Below are 23,174 nucleotides of genomic sequence, written 5' to 3'. Positions count from 1 at the left end.
TTCAGCAGCCAAAGCTGCTGGAGGGGTCATGGAGGAGGCCTTGGATTTTGGCCTTCCAGCCCCTTGTTGTCGTCCCTTTATTAAAAGGATCCGACATGCCTCTGCCAAAATTAAGGTGCCAATGGCATCAGACACCCAAGCCAATAGTGTGGCATTTCATGAAGAGGAAATGAGAGAGAAAGAGAGAGAAAGGGAAAAAGAGTGATAGATACAGATGAAGTAGAAAACCACAGTGCTCTGTAGATCCCAGTGGCATCCCGTTGATGCTGTCCATGAAGCCATTCTTGGTGGCCAGGGTGCCCCGAAAACCTAGAGTTGAGTGGATGGATAGACATTTGTGGGCTAGGTGGGAACAGCCAGGTACCTGCCACGGCCGGGGCCGAGTTTGACAGAGTTTCTTGCAGCAGACTCGGGATCTGTTGCTTCACTTTGCATCAGGTGCAAAGAAATGTGAGGTAGAGAGATGGAAAGAAATAGGAAAGCAGTCTCAGAGAGAGAGCAAGAGAGCAGGAGGTATTCAGGTAGAGAGCTGGATGATCCTTAAGGCCCTTGCCAGGCCAAACCATTCCATGATTCTAGATGATGTGGGCATGTGTATTGTAACTTGATATGACCATTATTACAATTATCATTATCATTATATTATTTATTCAATACTCCTACAAGTGAAACTTCTTGTCTTCTTCATCTTCTTTTTCTTCTTCTTCTTCTATTTCTTCCTAGACTTATTATGACTAATTTTTACTCCAACTATTAATATTTCTTCTTCTCATTCTTCTAATGCTAATTCTTCGAATTCTTCTACTTTGTCTTCTTCTTAATTTCCTATTCTAATTCTTATTCTTATTCTTATTCTTATTCTTATTCTTATTCTTATTCTTATTCCTATTCTTAGTCTTATTCTTATTCTTCTTATTTTTTTTCCTATTTTTCTTCATCTTCTTCTTCTCTTTCCTATTTCCTACAGCTACTTCTATTTCTTCTTCCTCATTACTACTACTATTTCTCTATCTTCTTGTAACAGCGGAAATGGCCTTAGATTCCAGCAGGGGAGCTTCTGATAAAAGAGCAGAAACACTTTTTCCCTGCCTGAGGGGTCAGGCATTGCAAGCGGTTGACTTGGGAGGTGTCGGAGTCACTGTTGCTGGAAGTGTTTGGGTCTTGTCTGGATGGAGCACTTGGGGACATGCTGTAGGGCTGATGCTGGTGGTGCCAGGGTGCCAGTTGGAGTGGATGACTTCCAAGGTGTCTTCCCACCTGGATGATTGTCTGTGATCCACCGCTGTGCCACCTTGCTCCAAGTGCCGCGCCCATGGCTGCTGCTTAGGGGCCGGCGCCGTGGGTAAAACTTGGTCTTGGGGAGATGCGCTTGGGATGCTCCAAAGCAGCCGGGGATTGCTGAGGCTGCAGGGACATGTTGAGGGAATGGCAGCCCATGTGGCTCCCTCAGGCCGCTGGCCAGGCCGCGGGCCGGCCGCCATCTGCGGGGCCGGTGCTGGCGCCGTCAGCGGGCACTAATCCTGGGGCTGCGGTGCCAGGCAGGGGCAGCGGAAGAGGCTGCGCAGCGCCCGCAGTGCCCGGCGGAAGCGGGAGGGACGTTTCTTGCGGGGGCCCAGCTGCTGGCTGAGGGCCTGGGCTGGCACACGGGGAGATGAGGCAGCGAGCGTCTCTTGAGGGCACGGCTCAAATTCCTGGGGCTCCAGCCAAGCCTGGTCAGGGAGAGGCACTGGGAGACTGTCTCCTGCAAAACCACCCAGTACTGGCTCTCTGGGTTCTTCCAGCAGCTCGAGGACGCTCACCTCGTCCCATTCGTCCTCGTCCTGCAGCAGGGCCTTGACCCCAAGCCTGTGGGTGGTCTCACTTTCCCTGTTGTCCTGCTGGAGCTCTTGGTCGCTGTCATCTTTCCAGCTGGACTGCACGGAGGGTGGCTTCCCATTGTCTTTGGGAACCTCGTGGCCAATGGAGTCTTGGTCTTGGGAAAGCTCTTGGAGAATGAATTGTTCCCAGTCTGACATTTCTTGGGAGCTACCGACATCATTGGGCGACAGCTCTCGCTTGCTGTATTCTTCCCAGTAGCAGTGTGCTGGGGAGCTAACGAGTGCTGCCTGGGAAAGCCATGGCTCCAAGCATTCTTGCCAATCAGAACATGGCCTGTAGCTCCTGGCTCCTCCTAGGGACAGCTCTTGATCGCCACATTCCTCCCAGTCAAGGAGCTCAGGATTGCTACTGCCTTCTACTTGGGACAGCTCTTGCTCACTGAAGGCTTCCTCTTGGGACACATCATCATAGCTAGCAGCATCTCCTTGGAGCAGCTCTGAGTCTTCCTCATCTTTGCATTGGAAGCGCTTCAGCTCCCCAGCCAATACTCCCTCTTCAGCCACTTGCTGTGCTGGGGCTGACCCCCTGACTGCCTCCTCCAGCTGCTCGGTGAGGGCCAGGGCTGGAGGCAAGCTGGCTAATGGGCTGGGGGGGCAGCCAGGGCTGTGTGGGGCTGAGATGTGGACCAGATCCCCTTCTCCTGGAGCTGCTGGTTCTTTTTCTGAAGCCACGCTTTGCTCCAGGCCTTCTGCCCCTTGGGACAGGCCCTGGCTGCTGCCACGCTCTTCCCCTTGGGCCAGCTTTTCTTTGCTGATGTCTTTTTCCCCTTGCGGCACCTCTGGGAACGGTAGCTTTTCCCACAGGCCGTGCTCTTGGCCACTAACAGCTCCCCGTTGGGAAAGCTCTTGAGCCACCTGGTACTGTTTCATGTTGACAAAGGGCCCCTCCTCCTCCTCAGTCTCCACCAGGGCTAGGACTGAGCAGCCCCCTGCCACTAGCCACGGCCTGCTGAGGGCCTGGGCTTCAGCCAGCTGGGCAAGGGACTGGGTGCCTGGGACTTGGGCTTCACCTTATCGGCCTGCGTGCCAGACGTCGTCGAGCGCACCGAGATCCCGGGAGCTGCTTTGTTCTCGCAGAGCGGCTCTGACGAGACTGGGCACCCCAGGGCTCTGCGGCGCTTCCACAGCCCTGTGGCAGGGCGTGGCTCTGCCGTGTCACAAGGGTCTCTGGGCAGCGCAATGTCCCGCATCACTGAGGGCCCTGACACAAGGCGCCTGTGTCACAAAGGGCCACAGCCGGCACCCCTTCAGCAGCCAAAGCTGCTGGAGGGGTCATGGAGGAGGCCTTGGATTTTGGCCTTCCAGCCCCTTGTTGTCGTCCCTTTATTAAAAGGATCCGACATGCCTCTGCCAAAATTAAGGTGCCAATGGCATCAGACACCCAAGCCAATAGTGTGGCATTTCATGAAGAGGAAATGAGAGAGAAAGAGAGAGAGAAAGGGAAAAAGAGTGATAGATACAGATGAAGTAGAAAACCTCAGTGCTCTGTAGATCCCAGTGGCATCCCGTTGATGCTGTCCATGAGGCCATTCTTGGTGGCCAGGGTGCCCCGAAAACCTAGAGTTGAGTGGATGGATAGACATTTGTGGGCTAGGTGGGAACAGCCAGGTACCTGCCACGGCCGGGGCCGGGTTTGACAGAGTTTCTTGCAGCAGACTCGGGATCTGTTGCTTCACTTTGCATCAGGTGCAAAGAAATGTGAGGTAGAGAGATGGAAAGAAATAGGACAGCGGTCTCAGAGAGAGAGCAAGAGAGCAGGAGGTATTCAGGTAGAGAGCTGGATGATCCTTAAGGCCCTTGCCAGGCCAAACCATTCCATGATTCTAGATGATGTGGGCATGTGTATTGTAACTTGATATGACCATTATTACAATTATCATTATCATTATATTATTTATTCAATACTCCTACAAGTGAAACTTCTTGTCTTCTTCATCTTCTTTTTCTTCTTCTTCTTCTATTTCTTCCTAGACTTATTATGACTAATTTTTACTCCAACTATTAATATTTCTTCTTCTCATTCTTCTAATGCTAATTCTTCGAATTCTTCTACTTTGTCTTCTTCTTAATTTTCTTATTCTTATTCTTATTCTTATTCTTATTCTTATTCTTATTCCTATTCTTAGTCTTATTCTTATTCTTATTCTTATTCTTATTCTTATTCCTATTCTTAGTCTTATTCTTATTCTTCTTATTTTTTTTCCTATTTTTCTTCATCTTCTTCTTCTCTTTCCTATTTCCTACAGCTACTTCTATTTCTTCTTCCTCATTACTACTACTATTTCTCTATCTTCTTGTAACAGCGGAAATGGCCTTAGATTCCAGCAGGGGAGCTTCTGATAAAAGAGCAGAAACACTTTTTCCCTGCCTGAGGGGTCAGGCATTGCAAGCGGTTGACTTGGGAGGTGTCGGAGTCACTGTTGCTGGAAGTGTTTGGGTCTTGTCTGGATGGAGCACTTGGGGACATGCTGTAGGGCTGATGCTGGTGGTGCCAGGGTGCCAGTTGGAGTGGATGACTTCCAAGGTGTCTTCCCACCTGGATGATTGTCTGTGATCCACCGCTGTGCCACCTTGCTCCAAGTGCCGCGCCCATGGCTGCTGCTTAGGGGCCGGCGCCGTGGGTAAAACTTGGTCTTGGGGAGATGCGCTTGGGATGCTCCAAAGCAGCCGGGGATTGCTGAGGCTGCAGGGACATGTTGAGGGAATGGCAGCCCATGTGGCTCCCTCAGGCCGCTGGCCAGGCCGCGGGCCGGCCGCCATCTGCGGGGCCGGTGCTGGCGCCGTCAGCGGGCACTAATCCTGGGGCTGCGGTGCCAGGCAGGGGCAGCGGAAGAGGCTGCGCAGCGCCCGCAGTGCCCGGCGGAAGCGGGAGGGACGTTTCTTGCGGGGGCCCAGCTGCTGGCTGAGGGCCTGGGCTGGCACACGGGGAGATGAGGCAGCGAGCGTCTCTTGAGGGCACGGCTCAAATTCCTGGGGCTCCAGCCAAGCCTGGTCAGGGAGAGGCACTGGGAGACTGTCTCCTGCAAAACCACCCAGTACTGGCTCTCTGGGTTCTTCCAGCAGCTCGAGGACGCTCACCTCGTCCCATTCGTCCTCGTCCTGCAGCAGGGCCTTGACCCCAAGCCTGTGGGTGGTCTCACTTTCCCTGTTGTCCTGCTGGAGCTCTTGGTCGCTGTCATCTTTCCAGCTGGACTGCACGGAGGGTGGCTTCCCATTGTCTTTGGGAACCTCGTGGCCAATGGAGTCTTGGTCTTGGGAAAGCTCTTGGAGAATGAATTGTTCCCAGTCTGACATTTCTTGGGAGCTACCGACATCATTGGGCGACAGCTCTCGCTTGCTGTATTCTTCCCAGTAGCAGTGTGCTGGGGAGCTAACGAGTGCTGCCTGGGAAAGCCATGGCTCCAAGCATTCTTGCCAATCAGAACATGGCCTGTAGCTCCTGGCTCCTCCTAGGGACAGCTCTTGATCGCCACATTCCTCCCAGTCAAGGAGCTCAGGATTGCTACTGCCTTCTACTTGGGACAGCTCTTGCTCACTGAAGGCTTCCTCTTGGGACACATCATCATAGCTAGCAGCATCTCCTTGGAGCAGCTCTGAGTCTTCCTCATCTTTGCATTGGAAGCGCTTCAGCTCCCCAGCCAATACTCCCTCTTCAGCCACTTGCTGTGCTGGGGCTGACCCCCTGACTGCCTCCTCCAGCTGCTCGGTGAGGGCCAGGGCTGGAGGCAAGCTGGCTAATGGGCTGGGGGGGCAGCCAGGGCTGTGTGGGGCTGAGATGTGGACCAGATCCCCTTCTCCTGGAGCTGCTGGTTCTTTTTCTGAAGCCACGCTTTGCTCCAGGCCTTCTGCCCCTTGGGACAGGCCCTGGCTGCTGCCACGCTCTTCCCCTTGGGCCAGCTTTTCTTTGCTGATGTCTTTTTCCCCTTGCGGCACCTCTGGGAACGGTAGCTTTTCCCACAGGCCGTGCTCTTGGCCACTAACAGCTCCCCGTTGGGAAAGCTCTTGAGCCACCTGGTACTGTTTCATGTTGACAAAGGGCCCCTCCTCCTCCTCAGTCTCCACCAGGGCTAGGACTGAGCAGCCCCCTGCCACTAGCCACGGCCTGCTGAGGGCCTGGGCTTCAGCCAGCTGGGCAAGGGACTGGGTGCCTGGGACTTGGGCTTCACCTTATCGGCCTGCGTGCCAGACGTCGTCGAGCGCACCGAGATCCCGGGAGCTGCTTTGTTCTCGCAGAGCGGCTCTGACGAGACTGGGCACCCCAGGGCTCTGCGGCGCTTCCACAGCCCTGTGGCAGGGCGTGGCTCTGCCGTGTCACAAGGGTCTCTGGGCAGCGCAATGTCCCGCATCACTGAGGGCCCTGACACAAGGCGCCTGTGTCACAAAGGGCCACAGCCGGCACCCCTTCAGCAGCCAAAGCTGCTGGAGGGGTCATGGAGGAGGCCTTGGATTTTGGCCTTCCAGCCCCTTGTTGTCGTCCCTTTATTAAAAGGATCCGACATGCCTCTGCCAAAATTAAGGTGCCAATGGCATCAGACACCCAAGCCAATAGTGTGGCATTTCATGAAGAGGAAATGAGAGAGAAAGAGAGAGAGAAAGGGAAAAAGAGTGATAGATACAGATGAAGTAGAAAACCTCAGTGCTCTGTAGATCCCAGTGGCATCCCGTTGATGCTGTCCATGAGGCCATTCTTGGTGGCCAGGGTGCCCCGAAAACCTAGAGTTGAGTGGATGGATAGACATTTGTGGGCTAGGTGGGAACAGCCAGGTACCTGCCACGGCCGGGGCCGGGTTTGACAGAGTTTCTTGCAGCAGACTCGGGATCTGTTGCTTCACTTTGCATCAGGTGCAAAGAAATGTGAGGTAGAGAGATGGAAAGAAATAGGACAGCGGTCTCAGAGAGAGAGCAAGAGAGCAGGAGGTATTCAGGTAGAGAGCTGGATGATCCTTAAGGCCCTTGCCAGGCCAAACCATTCCATGATTCTAGATGATGTGGGCATGTGTATTGTAACTTGATATGACCATTATTACAATTATCATTATCATTATATTATTTATTCAATACTCCTACAAGTGAAACTTCTTGTCTTCTTCATCTTCTTTTTCTTCTTCTTCTTCTATTTCTTCCTAGACTTATTATGACTAATTTTTACTCCAACTATTAATATTTCTTCTTCTCATTCTTCTAATGCTAATTCTTCGAATTCTTCTACTTTGTCTTCTTCTTAATTTTCTTATTCTTATTCTTATTCTTATTCTTATTCTTATTCCTATTCTTAGTCTTATTCTTATTCTTATTCTTATTCTTATTCCTATTCTTAGTCTTATTCTTATTCTTATTCTTATTCTTATTCTTATTCCTATTCTTAGTCTTATTCTTATTCTTCTTATTTTTTTTCCTATTTTTCTTCATCTTCTTCTTCTCTTTCCTATTTCCTACAGCTACTTCTATTTCTTCTTCCTCATTACTACTACTATTTCTCTATCTTCTTGTAACAGCGGAAATGGCCTTAGATTCCAGCAGGGGAGCTTCTGATAAAAGAGCAGAAACACTTTTTCCCTGCCTGAGGGGTCAGGCATTGCAAGCGGTTGACTTGGGAGGTGTCGGAGTCACTGTTGCTGGAAGTGTTTGGGTCTTGTCTGGATGGAGCACTTGGGGACATGCTGTAGGGCTGATGCTGGTGGTGCCAGGGTGCCAGTTGGAGTGGATGACTTCCAAGGTGTCTTCCCACCTGGATGATTGTCTGTGATCCACCGCTGTGCCACCTTGCTCCAAGTGCCGCGCCCATGGCTGCTGCTTAGGGGCCGGCGCCGTGGGTAAAACTTGGTCTTGGGGACATGCGCTTGGGATGCTCCAAAGCAGCCGGGGATTGCTGAGGCTGCAGGGACATGTTGAGGGAATGGCAGCCCATGTGGCTCCCTCAGGCCGCTGGCCAGGCCGCGGGCCGGCCGCCATCTGCGGGGCCGGTGCTGGCGCCGTCAGCGGGCACTAATCCTGGGGCTGCGGTGCCAGGCAGGGGCAGCGGAAGAGGCTGCGCAGCGCCCGCAGTGCCCGGCGGAAGCGGGAGGGACGTTTCTTGCGGGGGCCCAGCTGCTGGCTGAGGGCCTGGGCTGGCACACGGGGAGATGAGGCAGCGAGCGTCTCTTGAGGGCACGGCTCAAATTCCTGGGGCTCCAGCCAAGCCTGGTCAGGGAGAGGCACTGGGAGACTGTCTCCTGCAAAACCACCCAGTACTGGCTCTCTGGGTTCTTCCAGCAGCTCGAGGACGCTCACCTCGTCCCATTCGTCCTCGTCCTGCAGCAGGGCCTTGACCCCAAGCCTGTGGGTGGTCTCACTTTCCCTGTTGTCCTGCTGGAGCTCTTGGTCGCTGTCATCTTTCCAGCTGGACTGCACGGAGGGTGGCTTCCCATTGTCTTTGGGAACCTCGTGGCCAATGGAGTCTTGGTCTTGGGAAAGCTCTTGGAGAATGAATTGTTCCCAGTCTGACATTTCTTGGGAGCTACCGACATCATTGGGCGACAGCTCTCGCTTGCTGTATTCTTCCCAGTAGCAGTGTGCTGGGGAGCTAACGAGTGCTGCCTGGGAAAGCCATGGCTCCAAGCATTCTTGCCAATCAGAACATGGCCTGTAGCTCCTGGCTCCTCCTAGGGACAGCTCTTGATCGCCACATTCCTCCCAGTCAAGGAGCTCAGGATTGCTACTGCCTTCTACTTGGGACAGCTCTTGCTCACTGAAGGCTTCCTCTTGGGACACATCATCATAGCTAGCAGCATCTCCTTGGAGCAGCTCTGAGTCTTCCTCATCTTTGCATTGGAAGCGCTTCAGCTCCCCAGCCAATACTCCCTCTTCAGCCACTTGCTGTGCTGGGGCTGACCCCCTGACTGCCTCCTCCAGCTGCTCGGTGAGGGCCAGGGCTGGAGGCAAGCTGGCTAATGGGCTGGGGGGGCAGCCAGGGCTGTGTGGGGCTGAGATGTGGACCAGATCCCCTTCTCCTGGAGCTGCTGGTTCTTTTTCTGAAGCCACGCTTTGCTCCAGGCCTTCTGCCCCTTGGGACAGGCCCTGGCTGCTGCCACGCTCTTCCCCTTGAGCCAGCTTTTCTTTGCTGATGTCTTTTTCCCCTTGCGGCACCTCTGGGAACGGTAGCTTTTCCCACAGGCCGTGCTCTTGGCCACTAACAGCTCCCCGTTGGGAAAGCTCTTGAGCCACCTGGTACTGTTTCATGTTGACAAAGGGCCCCTCCTCCTCCTCAGTCTCCACCAGGGCTAGGACTGAGCAGCCCCCTGCCACTAGCCACGGCCTGCTGAGGGCCTGGGCTTCAGCCAGCTGGGCAAGGGACTGGGTGCCTGGGACTTGGGCTTCACCTTATCGGCCTGCGTGCCAGACGTCGTCGAGCGCACCGAGATCCCGGGAGCTGCTTTGTTCTCGCAGAGCGGCTCTGACGAGACTGGGCACCCCAGGGCTCTGCGGCGCTTCCACAGCCCTGTGGCAGGGCGTGGCTCTGCCGTGTCACAAGGGTCTCTGGGCAGCGCAATGTCCCACATCACTGAGGGCCCTGACACAAGGCGCCTGTGTCACAAAGGGCCACAGCCGGCACCCCTTCAGCAGCCAAAGCTGCTGGAGGGGTCATGGAGGAGGCCTTGGATTTTGGCCTTCCAGCCCCTTGTTGTCGTCCCTTTATTAAAAGGATCCGACATGCCTCTGCCAAAATTAAGGTGCCAATGGCATCAGACACCCAAGCCAATAGTGTGGCATTTCATGAAGAGGAAATGAGAGAGAAAGAGAGAGAGAAAGGGAAAAAGAGTGATAGATACAGATGAAGTAGAAAACCTCAGTGCTCTGTAGATCCCAGTGGCATCCCGTTGATGCTGTCCATGAGGCCATTCTTGGTGGCCAGGGTGCCCCGAAAACCTAGAGTTGAGTGGATGGATAGACATTTGTGGGCTAGGTGGGAACAGCCAGGTACCTGCCACGGCCGGGGCCGGGTTTGACAGAGTTTCTTGCAGCAGACTCGGGATCTGTTGCTTCACTTTGCATCAGGTGCAAAGAAATGTGAGGTAGAGAGATGGAAAGAAATAGGACAGCGGTCTCAGAGAGAGAGCAAGAGAGCAGGAGGTATTCAGGTAGAGAGCTGGATGATCCTTAAGGCCCTTGCCAGGCCAAACCATTCCATGATTCTAGATGATGTGGGCATGTGTATTGTAACTTGATATGACCATTATTACAATTATCATTATCATTATATTATTTATTCAATACTCCTACAAGTGAAACTTCTTGTCTTCTTCATCTTCTTTTTCTTCTTCTTCTTCTATTTCTTCCTAGACTTATTATGACTAATTTTTACTCCAACTATTAATATTTCTTCTTCTCATTCTTCTAATGCTAATTCTTCGAATTCTTCTACTTTGTCTTCTTCTTAATTTCCTATTCTAATTCTTATTCTTATTCTTAGTCTTATTCTTATTCTTATTCTTATTCCTATTCTTAGTCTTATTCTTATTCTTCTTATTTTTTTTCCTATTTTTCTTCATCTTCTTCTTCTCTTTCCTATTTCCTACAGCTACTTCTATTTCTTCTTCCTCATTACTACTACTATTTCTCTATCTTCTTGTAACAGCGGAAATGGCCTTAGATTCCAGCAGGGGAGCTTCTGATAAAAGAGCAGAAACACTTTTTCCCTGCCTGAGGGGTCAGGCATTGCAAGCGGTTGACTTGGGAGGTGTCGGAGTCACTGTTGCTGGAAGTGTTTGGGTCTTGTCTGGATGGAGCACTTGGGGACATGCTGTAGGGCTGATGCTGGTGGTGCCAGGGTGCCAGTTGGAGTGGATGACTTCCAAGGTGTCTTCCCACCTGGATGATTGTCTGTGATCCACCGCTGTGCCACCTTGCTCCAAGTGCCGCGCCCATGGCTGCTGCTTAGGGGCCGGCGCCGTGGGTAAAACTTGGTCTTGGGGAGATGCGCTTGGGATGCTCCAAAGCAGCCGGGGATTGCTGAGGCTGCAGGGACATGTTGAGGGAATGGCAGCCCATGTGGCTCCCTCAGGCCGCTGGCCAGGCCGCGGGCCGGCCGCCATCTGCGGGGCCGGTGCTGGCGCCGTCAGCGGGCACTAATCCTGGGGCTGCGGTGCCAGGCAGGGGCAGCGGAAGAGGCTGCGCAGCGCCCGCAGTGCCCGGCGGAAGCGGGAGGGACGTTTCTTGCGGGGGCCCAGCTGCTGGCTGAGGGCCTGGGCTGGCACACGGGGAGATGAGGCAGCGAGCGTCTCTTGAGGGCACGGCTCAAATTCCTGGGGCTCCAGCCAAGCCTGGTCAGGGAGAGGCACTGGGAGACTGTCTCCTGCAAAACCACCCAGTACTGGCTCTCTGGGTTCTTCCAGCAGCTCGAGGACGCTCACCTCGTCCCATTCGTCCTCGTCCTGCAGCAGGGCCTTGACCCCAAGCCTGTGGGTGGTCTCACTTTCCCTGTTGTCCTGCTGGAGCTCTTGGTCGCTGTCATCTTTCCAGCTGGACTGCACGGAGGGTGGCTTCCCATTGTCTTTGGGAACCTCGTGGCCAATGGAGTCTTGGTCTTGGGAAAGCTCTTGGAGAATGAATTGTTCCCAGTCTGACATTTCTTGGGAGCTACCGACATCATTGGGCGACAGCTCTCGCTTGCTGTATTCTTCCCAGTAGCAGTGTGCTGGGGAGCTAACGAGTGCTGCCTGGGAAAGCCATGGCTCCAAGCATTCTTGCCAATCAGAACATGGCCTGTAGCTCCTGGCTCCTCCTAGGGACAGCTCTTGATCGCCACATTCCTCCCAGTCAAGGAGCTCAGGATTGCTACTGCCTTCTACTTGGGACAGCTCTTGCTCACTGAAGGCTTCCTCTTGGGACACATCATCATAGCTAGCAGCATCTCCTTGGAGCAGCTCTGAGTCTTCCTCATCTTTGCATTGGAAGCGCTTCAGCTCCCCAGCCAATACTCCCTCTTCAGCCACTTGCTGTGCTGGGGCTGACCCCCTGACTGCCTCCTCCAGCTGCTCGGTGAGGGCCAGGGCTGGAGGCAAGCTGGCTAATGGGCTGGGGGGGCAGCCAGGGCTGTGTGGGGCTGAGATGTGGACCAGATCCCCTTCTCCTGGAGCTGCTGGTTCTTTTTCTGAAGCCACGCTTTGCTCCAGGCCTTCTGCCCCTTGGGACAGGCCCTGGCTGCTGCCACGCTCTTCCCCTTGGGCCAGCTTTTCTTTGCTGATGTCTTTTTCCCCTTGCGGCACCTCTGGGAACAGTAGCTTTTCCCACAGGCCGTGCTCTTGGCCACTAACAGCTCCCCGTTGGGAAAGCTCTTGAGCCACCTGGTACTGTTTCATGTTGACAAAGGGCCCCTCCTCCTCCTCAGTCTCCACCAGGGCTAGGACTGAGCAGCCCCCTGCCACTAGCCACGGCCTGCTGAGGGCCTGGGCTTCAGCCAGCTGGGCAAGGGACTGGGTGCCTGGGACTTGGGCTTCACCTTATCGGCCTGCGTGCCAGACGTCGTCGAGCGCACCGAGATCCCGGGAGCTGCTTTGTTCTCGCAGAGCGGCTCTGACGAGACTGGGCACCCCAGGGCTCTGCGGCGCTTCCACAGCCCTGTGGCAGGGCGTGGCTCTGCCGTGTCACAAGGGTCTCTGGGCAGTGCAATGTCCCGCATCACTGAGGGCCCTGACACAAGGCGCCTGTGTCACAAAGGGCCACAGCCGGCACCCCTTCAGCAGCCAAAGCTGCTGGAGGGGTCATGGAGGAGGCCTTGGATTTTGGCCTTCCAGCCCCTTGTTGTCGTCCCTTTATTAAAAGGATCCGACATGCCTCTGCCAAAATTAAGGTGCCAATGGCATCAGACACCCAAGCCAATAGTGTGGCATTTCATGAAGAGGAAATGAGAGAGAAAGAGAGAGAAAGGGAAAAAGAGTGATAGATACAGATGAAGTAGAAAACCTCAGTGCTCTGTAGATCCCAGTGGCATCCCGTTGATGCTGTCCATGAGGCCATTCTTGGTGGCCAGGGTGCCCCGAAAACCTAGAGTTGAGTGGATGGATAGACATTTGTGGGCTAGGTGGGAACAGCCAGGTACCTGCCACGGCCGGGGCCGGGTTTGACAGAGTTTCTTGCAGCAGACTCGGGATCTGTTGCTTCACTTTGCATCAGGTGCAAAGAAATGTGAGGTAGAGAGATGGAAAGAAATAGGAAAGCAGTCTCAGAGAGAGAGCAAGAGAGCAGGAGGTATTCAGGTAGAGAGCTGGATGATCCTTAAGGCCCTGACCGTAGTTCATTCTAAATACCCAAATTCTCCTTCTCGCTTTTTGGTTCAGAGGGAGTGTTTGCAAACCTGGACTCCCTTCGCTTAAAACCAGCCCTCATTGATTTTTACGAGAGTTGCTGGGTTTGGCTTTCTTGTGCATGCATTTTCTCTTCGTCTTTTTATCTTTTTAGAGCTGTGGTACCTGAACAATAGCGTCAGCTTTTTTTTCCCGAAATTTTTTTAGGCGGCTTAACTCACAGTTCACAGTTCCATTTAGGTTTAGGAGGTGCAGGCTTGTGTGGTAACACCTCCTGTATCCAGTTCTGCCATAATGGGTAAAACCCTTTTGTAACAATGTTTAAGACATCAGCCATAACATTTCAGCCTCTTACTGCCTTCATGTGCCTAGATCCATCATGAGGCTTTGGATACAGGCCCACCGAGGCATGACTGCCCCGGCCCCAACCTTGAGAGCCCTGGCTTTGGAGAGTGGGCTTTTTGGTGCATGAGGAATTGGCAATATAGATGCAGGGAGTTCTGGTCACTGCTGGTCACTGGGTGCTGGTCCAGGTGGAGGTTGAGGATGAGGGGTGTCATCCTCAGGGTTCTGCCTTGGTGCCAGGGCTCTTGAATGTCTTCCCCAATGACACAGACAGCACATGGATCTCCCTCTCAGCATGTTTGCTGAGGAGAAGAAGATGAGCAGAGCAGGGCTGAGCAGGAGGACTTGGGCTCTCTGTCCCGGCCTCTGGCATGTGCTCTTCAAAGGCCAGAGAAGCCTTGTATCCTCTGAAGGCCTGGGCTTGCACATAGGGAGATGAGGCAGCGAGCGTCTCTTGAGGGCACGGCTCAAATTCCTGGGGCTCCAGCCAAGCCTGGTCAGGGAGAGGCACTGGGAGACTGTCTCCTGCAAAACCACCCAGTACTGGCTCTCTGGGTTCTTCCAGCAGCTCGAGGACGCTCACCTCATCCCATTCGTCCTCGTCCTGCAGCAGGGGCTTGACCCTGATGCTGTGGGTGATCTCACATTCCCTGTTGTCCTGCTTGAGCTCTTGGTGGCTGTCATCTTCCCAGCTCAACTATATGGAGGGTGGATTCCCATTCCCTTTGGAAGGGTCAGTTCCCATTCCCTTTGCCTCCTGGCCGATGGAGTCTTCCTCTTGGGAAAGCTGTTAGCTGGTGAACTCTTCCCAGTCTGGCACTTGGTGGCTCTCTGGGGAAGGGAAGTAAGATCACTTTTTACAAATCTATTATTGGATCAACCCAACCTGTAGTCATCCATTTCATATTTCATGATTTTTTCATTATGATTCACAGCTACTGAAGTGGGAAACTCATTCTTACAAAGCCTTTCTGATCTCTTGCTCCTCTGTAGAGCTAAAAATTAAATAAATGACAGTACTTTCACTTTACAATTTCCCAAAAAACAGCCAAGAGGCAGCATGTCTAGTCACATGGAGTGAGTCAGTGGCTCACCTTAGATAAAATCCTACAGCATCTAATCCTGGTGTTGCTGGCCCGTATTGAATCTTGTCATTTCACAGCTTAGTTTTTCATGTCTATGAGGCATCCTAATCTGTTTGGAATATAAATTAAAAGGTTTTATAATTTTAATTTTTCTTTACCTTACTACATCACCTAAAAGCACCATCCTGAATAAATATGTATTATTCTTAGGGGCTGGACAAGTCATTGATGGAAAAGCAGTTTTTCTTTAGAGCTTGCAAGTCAGCAGTTTCTTACCCTATATCAGGTTCTCTTTCATAAAGAACACAGAGTAAAAAAGCTCAGTGAAACTTGTCTTGTGTTTTGCATATAAAGCCAAAACTCAGCTTCACAGAACAGCTGTTCCCAAAGCTCTTTACAGAGCTTTATGGGAATGCAAATTCCTGTAAAATCTACTGTTATTTTCACTCCACAAATACAAAATACTGGCCTCCATGCACACAGCATTTTGCAAGTAGTTCAGTCACATAATTCAAAAGCCAAATAAGTTAAAAAAATTAAAAAGTCATAACCAAACTTTCTTGATTTACCATTAAGTTCTGTAGCATTGAAGCATATTAACACATCTTGAAAATACTAATACTTGTGAAAATATTACTTCTATAATCCAAACTGTTTCATCTAGGGACTTATCCCACTGACAGTGCTGATGTACCCATCCAATGGGTTTCTCCTAAATGTTTGACAGTAAGACCTGTTCACTTAGGCCTCTGCATGGCTATATTCTCTATTCTGGTTTTGTAAGGCAGCTTTGGATTGGTTTGCCTAGGTGTAAAAATAAAAATTGTCTGGTTTTAGCGTTCTTAAGTGTCATCTTCACCATTTAGTTGAAAAAACTGTATAAAAATGCTACATTTCTCGGTGAAGTGATGCCTCAGAGAGCAAGACAAGTCAGTCATTCAGGGAAATGTTATGGCTTAAGCCACTGCTGCAGAGCTAAGTAAATTGTTGACGGCACTTTTGCTTTCATTCATAACCCTTGTTTCTGTAGTATTTTTAGCTCATCTAATTTCTATATTTAAATGTGTTTATGAAAATGGAGATTTAATGTGATAAACCTCAGAAACTCTACTGTCATCTGCCTGGTAAAAATAGGTTTCTACGGAGTATCAAATCTGTTACTGACCTTCAGTCTAATTGCATCTGTCAGGCTTCCAATCCATGGAAACTTGCTTGGAGCAAGATTTTAACTCTATTATATTTTTTCCTTGTCTGTGCTGGGTTATGTCTTTCCTTGGAGCTCCCCAAAAAGACTTTGAAGAAAAGAGATGGGAACCTGATGGGAATGGTGCTAAATGTCATGAAAGCCAATACTGATGAAGAAAACCAGTATCTTAAATCTGTGGCACTTAAGCTTTTTGAGCAAGCAAAAAACTTCAGTGCTGTTAAAGAGACACCTGAAGGCCAAACTATGCAGATTTGGGAAGTGAGCAGAGTGTGACCTGCTGGTTAGACTGGAGAGTTTTGTTCATGTATATCTATAGAGAGAGAGTGGGCAACCCCTCCCACCTTTTCCCAGATTTAAGGATCCCATTAAAAACTAGGACTAGTGACTTAGAAGTTTTAACTTGTGCAGATGAAGAATGTCAGCAATGCTCTCTGCACTCAGCCACCAGCTCTTCTTCAGTCTGTAGTACATATCTGCAAAGACAGCTGGACACAGCTTAAGGTAATCCCTAGATCCCCAAGTAAATGAATCCAATGGATAATTACCATCATAGTCCAAAATTACCAATTCGCTTTGGCTCGAATGCAACCAGTAGATCTTACTTTTTTTTTTTTTTTCCTGACACCTATCAATACTCAAAAATCTCTTCTATAGGTAAGTAGTTTAGACCACTGTTTCATGTTCCAATTGAGATTTTAAAACTTTTCCTGGTTTTCTGTACTTTTAAATTTCCAGTCAATTAATTTTCCACCACCTGCACAGCTACTGTTGAACCCTTGAAAATGTTAAAATGAATGTTATTTCCCACTTTTTAATTCAAAAATTCAAGGGCAGAAAACTCACTTAGACAATACTTTAGCTGAATGCTTTTCAACTGCCTCTAAACCAGCTACATGAAAGAAGATTGAGAAATAACAATATTTACTGCATCTGGTTTTGTTCCCAGATATTTCAAGTAAGAGCAAGGTTCTTGTGAAGGTGATTTACTAAAAATTTTAAAGGATATCCTTCATGCTATGCTGTCTACTTCTGCTGCTTGCATTTTGCTTCTTCTTTTCTTGACACCCTACTTGTATGGTGCCTCTGTGAAATAGAAATTTGGTTTATTTGCTTCAGACTTTTATGGATCACTGTGAATTCCAGACAAGCTGGGGAAATTTGACCCATGAATGAAATTGTAATCTGATTACTCTTGCTTTTTCCCCCTTTTAATTTTAGATTTGTTTCAAAGTCTTTCACTGTACAGATGCAAAAGAATCCTGCTCCTTATTTATACTACAGTAACAGTTACTTCAGTTAATGCATCAAGTTAGTAAAACTTTATTTTATTTAGTTTGGAGTGTGAAGCACTCCTTAGACCCATGCAGGTGCACCCTGCAATGATCACAGAACAAAGTAACAATGGGAGATTCAGAGATGAAGAACCTAAGAAGCAACAGGATGGAACTAGGAAAAGATAGTACTCTGACATGGCAGGAAATTGTGTCTGGAAAAAGATTGGCTGTGTGGCTAAGGTTCACATGGCTTTTTTCACTTAGCTTCAGGTGTTTTCTGGGGTGAAGGATATAATTTCTCTGCTTGTGTCAGCTATGTCCTGTGATCAGTATGTTGGCGTTGGCTGGAAATGGCTGTGTCTGGCACAGGGCAACCCTGGTGTTTTTCAAAGAAGCCACCCCTACAGCCCTCCCACTGCCAGCACCTGGTCACCTGTACCCAATGCCTAGGCAAATCAAAGCAAAAAAAAAAAAAAAAAAGTCATCAGGGCTTCAAAGCTCAGTGCCTGAATAGAATCAGGAAATCATAAAATGGCTTGGGTTGGAAGGGATCTTAAAGATCATCCAGTTCCTAACCTCTGACCTGGACAGGGACACCTTCCATCAGATCCAGTTGCTCAGAGCCCCATCCAACCTGGCCTTGAACACTGCCAGGATTGGGGCATCCACAGCTTCTCTGGGTAATCTGTTCCAGTGCCTCACCACTCTTACAGTGAAGAATCTTTTCCTTATATCTAATCTAAACCTACTCTCTTTCAGTTTGAAGCCATTCCTCCTTGTCCTGTCACTACATGCTCTTGTGAAACACCCTCTTCATTTTTCCTGTAGGCTCTCTTTAGCTGCTGGAAGGCTGAAATTAGGTAACTCCCAAATCTTCTCTTTATCAGGTTAAGCACAATTTTCTTGGCCTTTCTGCATAGGAGAGGTGCTCCATCCCTCTGACCACCTTGGTGACTTCCTCTAGAGTCACTCTGACAGGTTCATGTTCCTCATGTGCCAGGGACTGAAGAGCTGGATACAGCACTCCAGGTGGGTCTCAGGCCTTGTTGTGTAGCAGGTTCACAAAACCTGTTTTATGTTCTCCCTTTCTAGTCAAAACTCCAGTAGAAAATCAGTGAAACTGTTCCACTGCCCCAAGACCAAATTTATTTGAAATAAAATGTCCATCAAACTATGGGTGCTGTCCTCAAGCTGTGTTAGCTAGAGAGGCTTCTTTTTGGCATTTTGTTGATTCGGTGGAAGAGTGCATGGGGAGGAGGGAAAGATCAGTTGTGATGTATAAGGCTACTTTGCTAGAGCATTTGGCAGAATATTTGTCTTACAAATATTTACAACCTGTTAAGCTTTGAAAGGAAGATAGAAAAAAAATAACCTCCTGAAGTTTTTGCCCTTGTAAATATTTTAAAGTGCCCTTCAGAAAGTCTACTGAACATATACCAAGTGTCTAGCTGATATCAGCTACCCAGTAGTACCCAGAAGAGATGGCAAGCACTTTGCACCCTCTCAGCTCTTGCAGCACCTTGAACACTGTTATGCTTACCACATAAGCCCTTCTCAAGTGTCATTCTTGATAGGAACAGGGTTGATGTCTTTGGTTCACCAATCTGAACTGCTTTGCCAAATGATCTACCTTTGGGGTCCAGTTGTATACAAGAGAACTCTCAGTGGTTACTATCTTGTCCAGTCTCTTCTAAGGGATTCACTGTCTCTGGGTTTTTAATCTTCTTATTTTTCAAATTTTTCTCCAATTTCAGTTCTGTATGCAGGGTTAAAACGCAGAACCTTTTTAATACCTTTCATAGTTATTGCTGAGTTAGTTAACTGAGTATTCCAAATCTAGCTATAGTTATAAATTTGGCTAAATTACAATTTTCTTCCGTTTAGACATTTTCTCCTTGGCTACAGGTAGAAAGTAAATGCAGTAAATTCCTTTGCAGTTGGATTTAATTTGGGGAATTTTAAACTGACCCATCTGTCACCTTCCATTTTACTGCTGTTACTGTTTGGTGCTCAGCAATCAATCAGCTGTCAGCAAGAAACCTGCTTCAGTCTCTCTTTTCTCCCCTAGAGCCATGCACAACAACAAGACCTTCTCAGTGTCAAACCTGGACAGCTTGAGAATTCATCTCAGCTATATTTATCCACAGATTAGCTAGGAGTAGTACCATTGTGCAGAAGTCAATCCATTGGATATCTTTTTAATGATAGGAGAAATCAGTCATTAGAAGTGCTCATTTCTCTTCTATGCATAACAAATGAGTTTCTAAAAGGGTCATCAGCTTCAGGCTCAGCCCTTTAATACCTGCAGTTGGGTGAAATGAACCCACACTTGGGAATTTCTCTCTTCTCACCTTTGAGAGAGTGAATCCAAAACGTCACAAGTACAATGGCACAGCAGGTTGGGTAGCAGAATCTGAAGAGAGGAACAGTGAAGGCAGGATTGATGAAGGAGAGGCAGACTGGGGAAAAGAAATGAAAAGTCATAATGAGAACATGGGGAGAAAAAAAATGGGAGTGGATTTTGTACTATATTTAGGAAAGTAGAAAAGAGTGAAAAAATTATGAGAACAGAATTGAATAGTTCATTTGCTTTAGCAGCTTTTGAGATGCAGTAATTACTTCCAGAATACACCTGGAGGGGAAAAAATTAAAACTGTAGTGCCTTTAGCTTGAAGAGTGGTTGCTTTACAGGAACCTATTCCTTAATATAATTCAACCTAATGAGATAGCACCAAATGTAGCTTCAAGTAGAATTTGGCTTATTATTTCCCTAGTTATTGTCTAAGAAAATTGAATGTGGGGAAAGAATCCCATTCATCACCATCCTTGTGGTTTGTATCACAAATTGCCAATTAAAGTGTGGCAGGGGAGCAAAACACATTTCCATGCTTTCCAAAGAATGTCCATTCTACTTATGTTCAGTGACTCAAATTCAGCAAAACAGCTTATTCATGTTGGTGGCACTGCATAGAATGCAAATCAACATGGAATTTGACTTTTACTAATCTCAACTGCTGTGACAGGCTATAGCAAGTGTGCCTATACCAAGCATGGCTTAAAAGCAGCTGGTTTGGTACCGCTTGGAGTTGTACCACCACGAAGTTCTGCTCTGCCTGACCACAGGAGTATTTACTTATCTCATCTGGTGAACTGAGCAGTCTGTGAGCTCTCTGCTGCTGCTCTTGCACTGCTAGTGAAGCTGCAAGTGAAAACTAACTTGTGTGAGAGATCCAGACAGAGCACTGACAAGTCTCTGGTGACATCAACTGAAGGCAAGGCAGGAAAAGGATCTGTTTAAGTGGGCAGTGGAGAAACAAACGCTGATTTTAAAGCCTTCCTTTCAAAGTTCAGTAACACTGTTGTATCCAAAATGTAGTGTAATATTTAACTAGCTATAATAACTTTTTCCTCTTGTATCTCCCTGTAAATTAGTTTAGTACTAATACTCCTCTACTAAATATGGGAAAGGGAGCAGAAAAAGGGCACTTGAGGAAGGGGAATACATAATTAAGTTCAGCTTTCCCCAAAGAGTGACATAAGTTCAGATTCCTGTGGGTTTGTTAGAAATGTGAAAGGCAAAATGGAGCTCCTTAAGAAGAATGCAAGTCAGAAAACATGATTTTCACCACCCAAATTCTAACTAACCGGAGTATCTTCATCTTGAACAGTATAAATATAAACCTTAATGACTCAAATAATCTCACAGTGTTTCTGTATTAAAAAGAATAGCCTGAGTTAAGAATCCTCTTATTTTAACATAATTTTCCCTTTATAGTGAGAAGCTACTCTTCTTTTTTTATGTAAACCACATTTTCAGTTTAAAAGAGTTTAAATGAGGCAATAGCTGTTTAATTACAATTGCCTCGTTCATTCCATACAGCTGGTAGGACCCAGTTCCTACAGGTCAAAGGGTATCCCCTGTTCCGGGGGAACTTTTCTCTTTATTAACGTAAATCTTAATTTCCTGGAGCTCCCCTCTTCTCATAACCTCTTGATAAGACAGGGGAAGGAGTAGATAAGGTACATGTGACCCTTTTTTTCTGTCAGGACTGTCCCGTTTTCTAAGTAGTCAGATTACACATTGCAACACTAACACTGAAAATTTGAAAGTCTTTTTTTGTGTATCCCAGGAGACACACAAGTTGAAAACCATATGGCTCAGCCTCAGTTTACAACAGATAGACTGACACCACTATCCCACAACAAAAATATTTTCTTCTACCAAATGCCTGCAGAAGACATCAACAAAATGGGATCCGTATCTGTCAGTTCTTTCTTTTTACCCAGGCTCAAGCGACAGCAAAACCCAACAAATATTCTGCACTGCACTGTATCTGTACTGCTACTCTTCAAAAGCTGTGTTTTGGACTTTAGTCTTCTACCTTAAAGATCAGCATCCTGTACCTGTTCCATTCACAGGTAAGAATACATTTTCTAATTTCTAATCAAGTCTCTTCCTCATAAAAAACTATATCTATATATCTCATTATTCAGAGAGAGATGAGCCCCACAGCTGAAGAGGCAGAAGATGATTGCTTATACTCTTGAGTTTGTGAAATAAATTATGTTCAGTAAAATGATTTCTCATCCATCTGTTACAGAGAGTAATACGGTGCAGCAGGAATTTGTTCAAAATCATACTCTTCTGCTCAAACCATTCTGTTTGCTATAGTGCTGTTGTTATCCTTGCAGAAGAGATAGGGATGAAGAAATCTTGCTTTTCAGAAGCTGTGGCTGGAATAGTTAATAATCCCTTTACATAAAGGGATATTCTAAATCCCTTTATGATATAGAATATTACAAATTATTTTAGATCAGCAACTGAGAACAAAGGTAACACTGACCAAGTTGAAGAGCATTCAAAGAATGTGTGTATGCTCTGTTCCTAATGCTTCTGAATTTGAATCGTGAAAGAGTGATTTGCTCAAGAGGTTTTTCAGGGAAGCTGCCAGGTGTTGTCTTTTTCCTTGTTTTCCAGAGCTACCCTCATAAATTTTAGTAAAGTCTGGTTGGGTAAATCAGCAGGTTTTTTTCTCATTTAAGCCATTGTGCCATTGTACCATTGTACATTCTGGTGGGCTGCTTTTCTGAACAGATTTTACTGTTGCATGCCATGAAAACAGAAATACTTGATTTTGCATGTGTGTGGTAGTTACTTCGTAGGTTTGCTGTAGATGGATGCTGGGACAAGAAACAGCTGAACAACCTCACCAAGATTTTGAGTAGACTTGTCTCTGCACTCATCATCTGGTAATTCCAAGATTTTGCCCAGAAAATCAGATGACTTGTGAACTCCTGACACTTGGGTTGTTTCACTCTTCAGCGCTTTGTAATTTGCAGGCTCCAAGAATAATGTGAAAGGAGCAAATTCTTTGCTGCATTCAGACTTAACTGAATGTAGCTGAGAAAGTGACTCTCTGGAAGTTGGTTACCTCTTCCCAGTCCTGGTCCTGTGCCTGTTATTGTCCCTTCTCTTTTTTAAGTTCATGATAGAGAAGGACACATCCATAAACTGAGTGCCAATTTCTATCTTGCAACTTTCTGAAGGAATTGCTTGATCCCTGCATTTGAAAAGCCTTTCTTGAGTACCCAAAAAATCTTGCTTAATGTGTCCAAGAGAGGCAGGTTGTGGAAAGCAGACTTTGAGGGAAAGATCAAGAAGAAAATTATTTTAGTCTAAATCTAACTGAAGTAAAAAAAATTCTTGCATTTCCAAACTAACTAGGGAAGATAAACCAATGACCAACCAGTCCCCATGGGAATTTTCCAATTTTTTTTGTTTCAGCACCCTGCCTTTGTGTCCATATTGCACAGCTCATCTGCCAGGAGTGAAAGTGATTTTCTAGTGTTATTAACTACTTAGCAGGAAACTGAGGAGCTCAGTGTCAGGTTAAGCCCTGAAGAACTGTGATGTCTCTTCAAAGAAGAAGCAAAAAGCAGTCAGTGATTTCATCAATATTCTAGCCACTTCAAGGCTATCAAAGCTCTAGTGAACTTTTTGATTAATTTACCATGAAATACACACTCTCTTCCTATTTATTAGTTACACCCAGTCAGTTATTTTTTCTAGAATGTTCTTTACATTGGAATATTTATGATGGTAG

At 47.9% G+C, this 23,174-nt stretch overlaps 1 long non-coding RNA gene across 1 annotated transcript in view; it reads left to right on the top strand.

Annotated features, from left to right (window-relative positions):
• Positions 1–21,489, top strand: part of LOC143695754 (uncharacterized) — a 336,106-nt gene extending 314,617 nt beyond the window's left edge. The window contains exon 9 of the long non-coding RNA XR_013185284.1: positions 21,358–21,489. This is a non-coding gene — a long non-coding RNA (uncharacterized LOC143695754). The remainder of the gene's footprint in view (positions 1–21,357) is intronic.
• Positions 21,490–23,174: the final 1,685 nt, after the last annotated feature.

Source organism: Agelaius phoeniceus, chromosome 1, assembly GCF_051311805.1.
Source record: "Agelaius phoeniceus isolate bAgePho1 chromosome 1, bAgePho1.hap1, whole genome shotgun sequence".
Taxonomy (NCBI): domain Eukaryota; kingdom Metazoa; phylum Chordata; class Aves; order Passeriformes; family Icteridae; genus Agelaius; species Agelaius phoeniceus.
The sequence above is the reverse complement of the archived record's forward strand: the minus strand, read 5'-3'. Positions and strand labels throughout refer to the sequence as shown.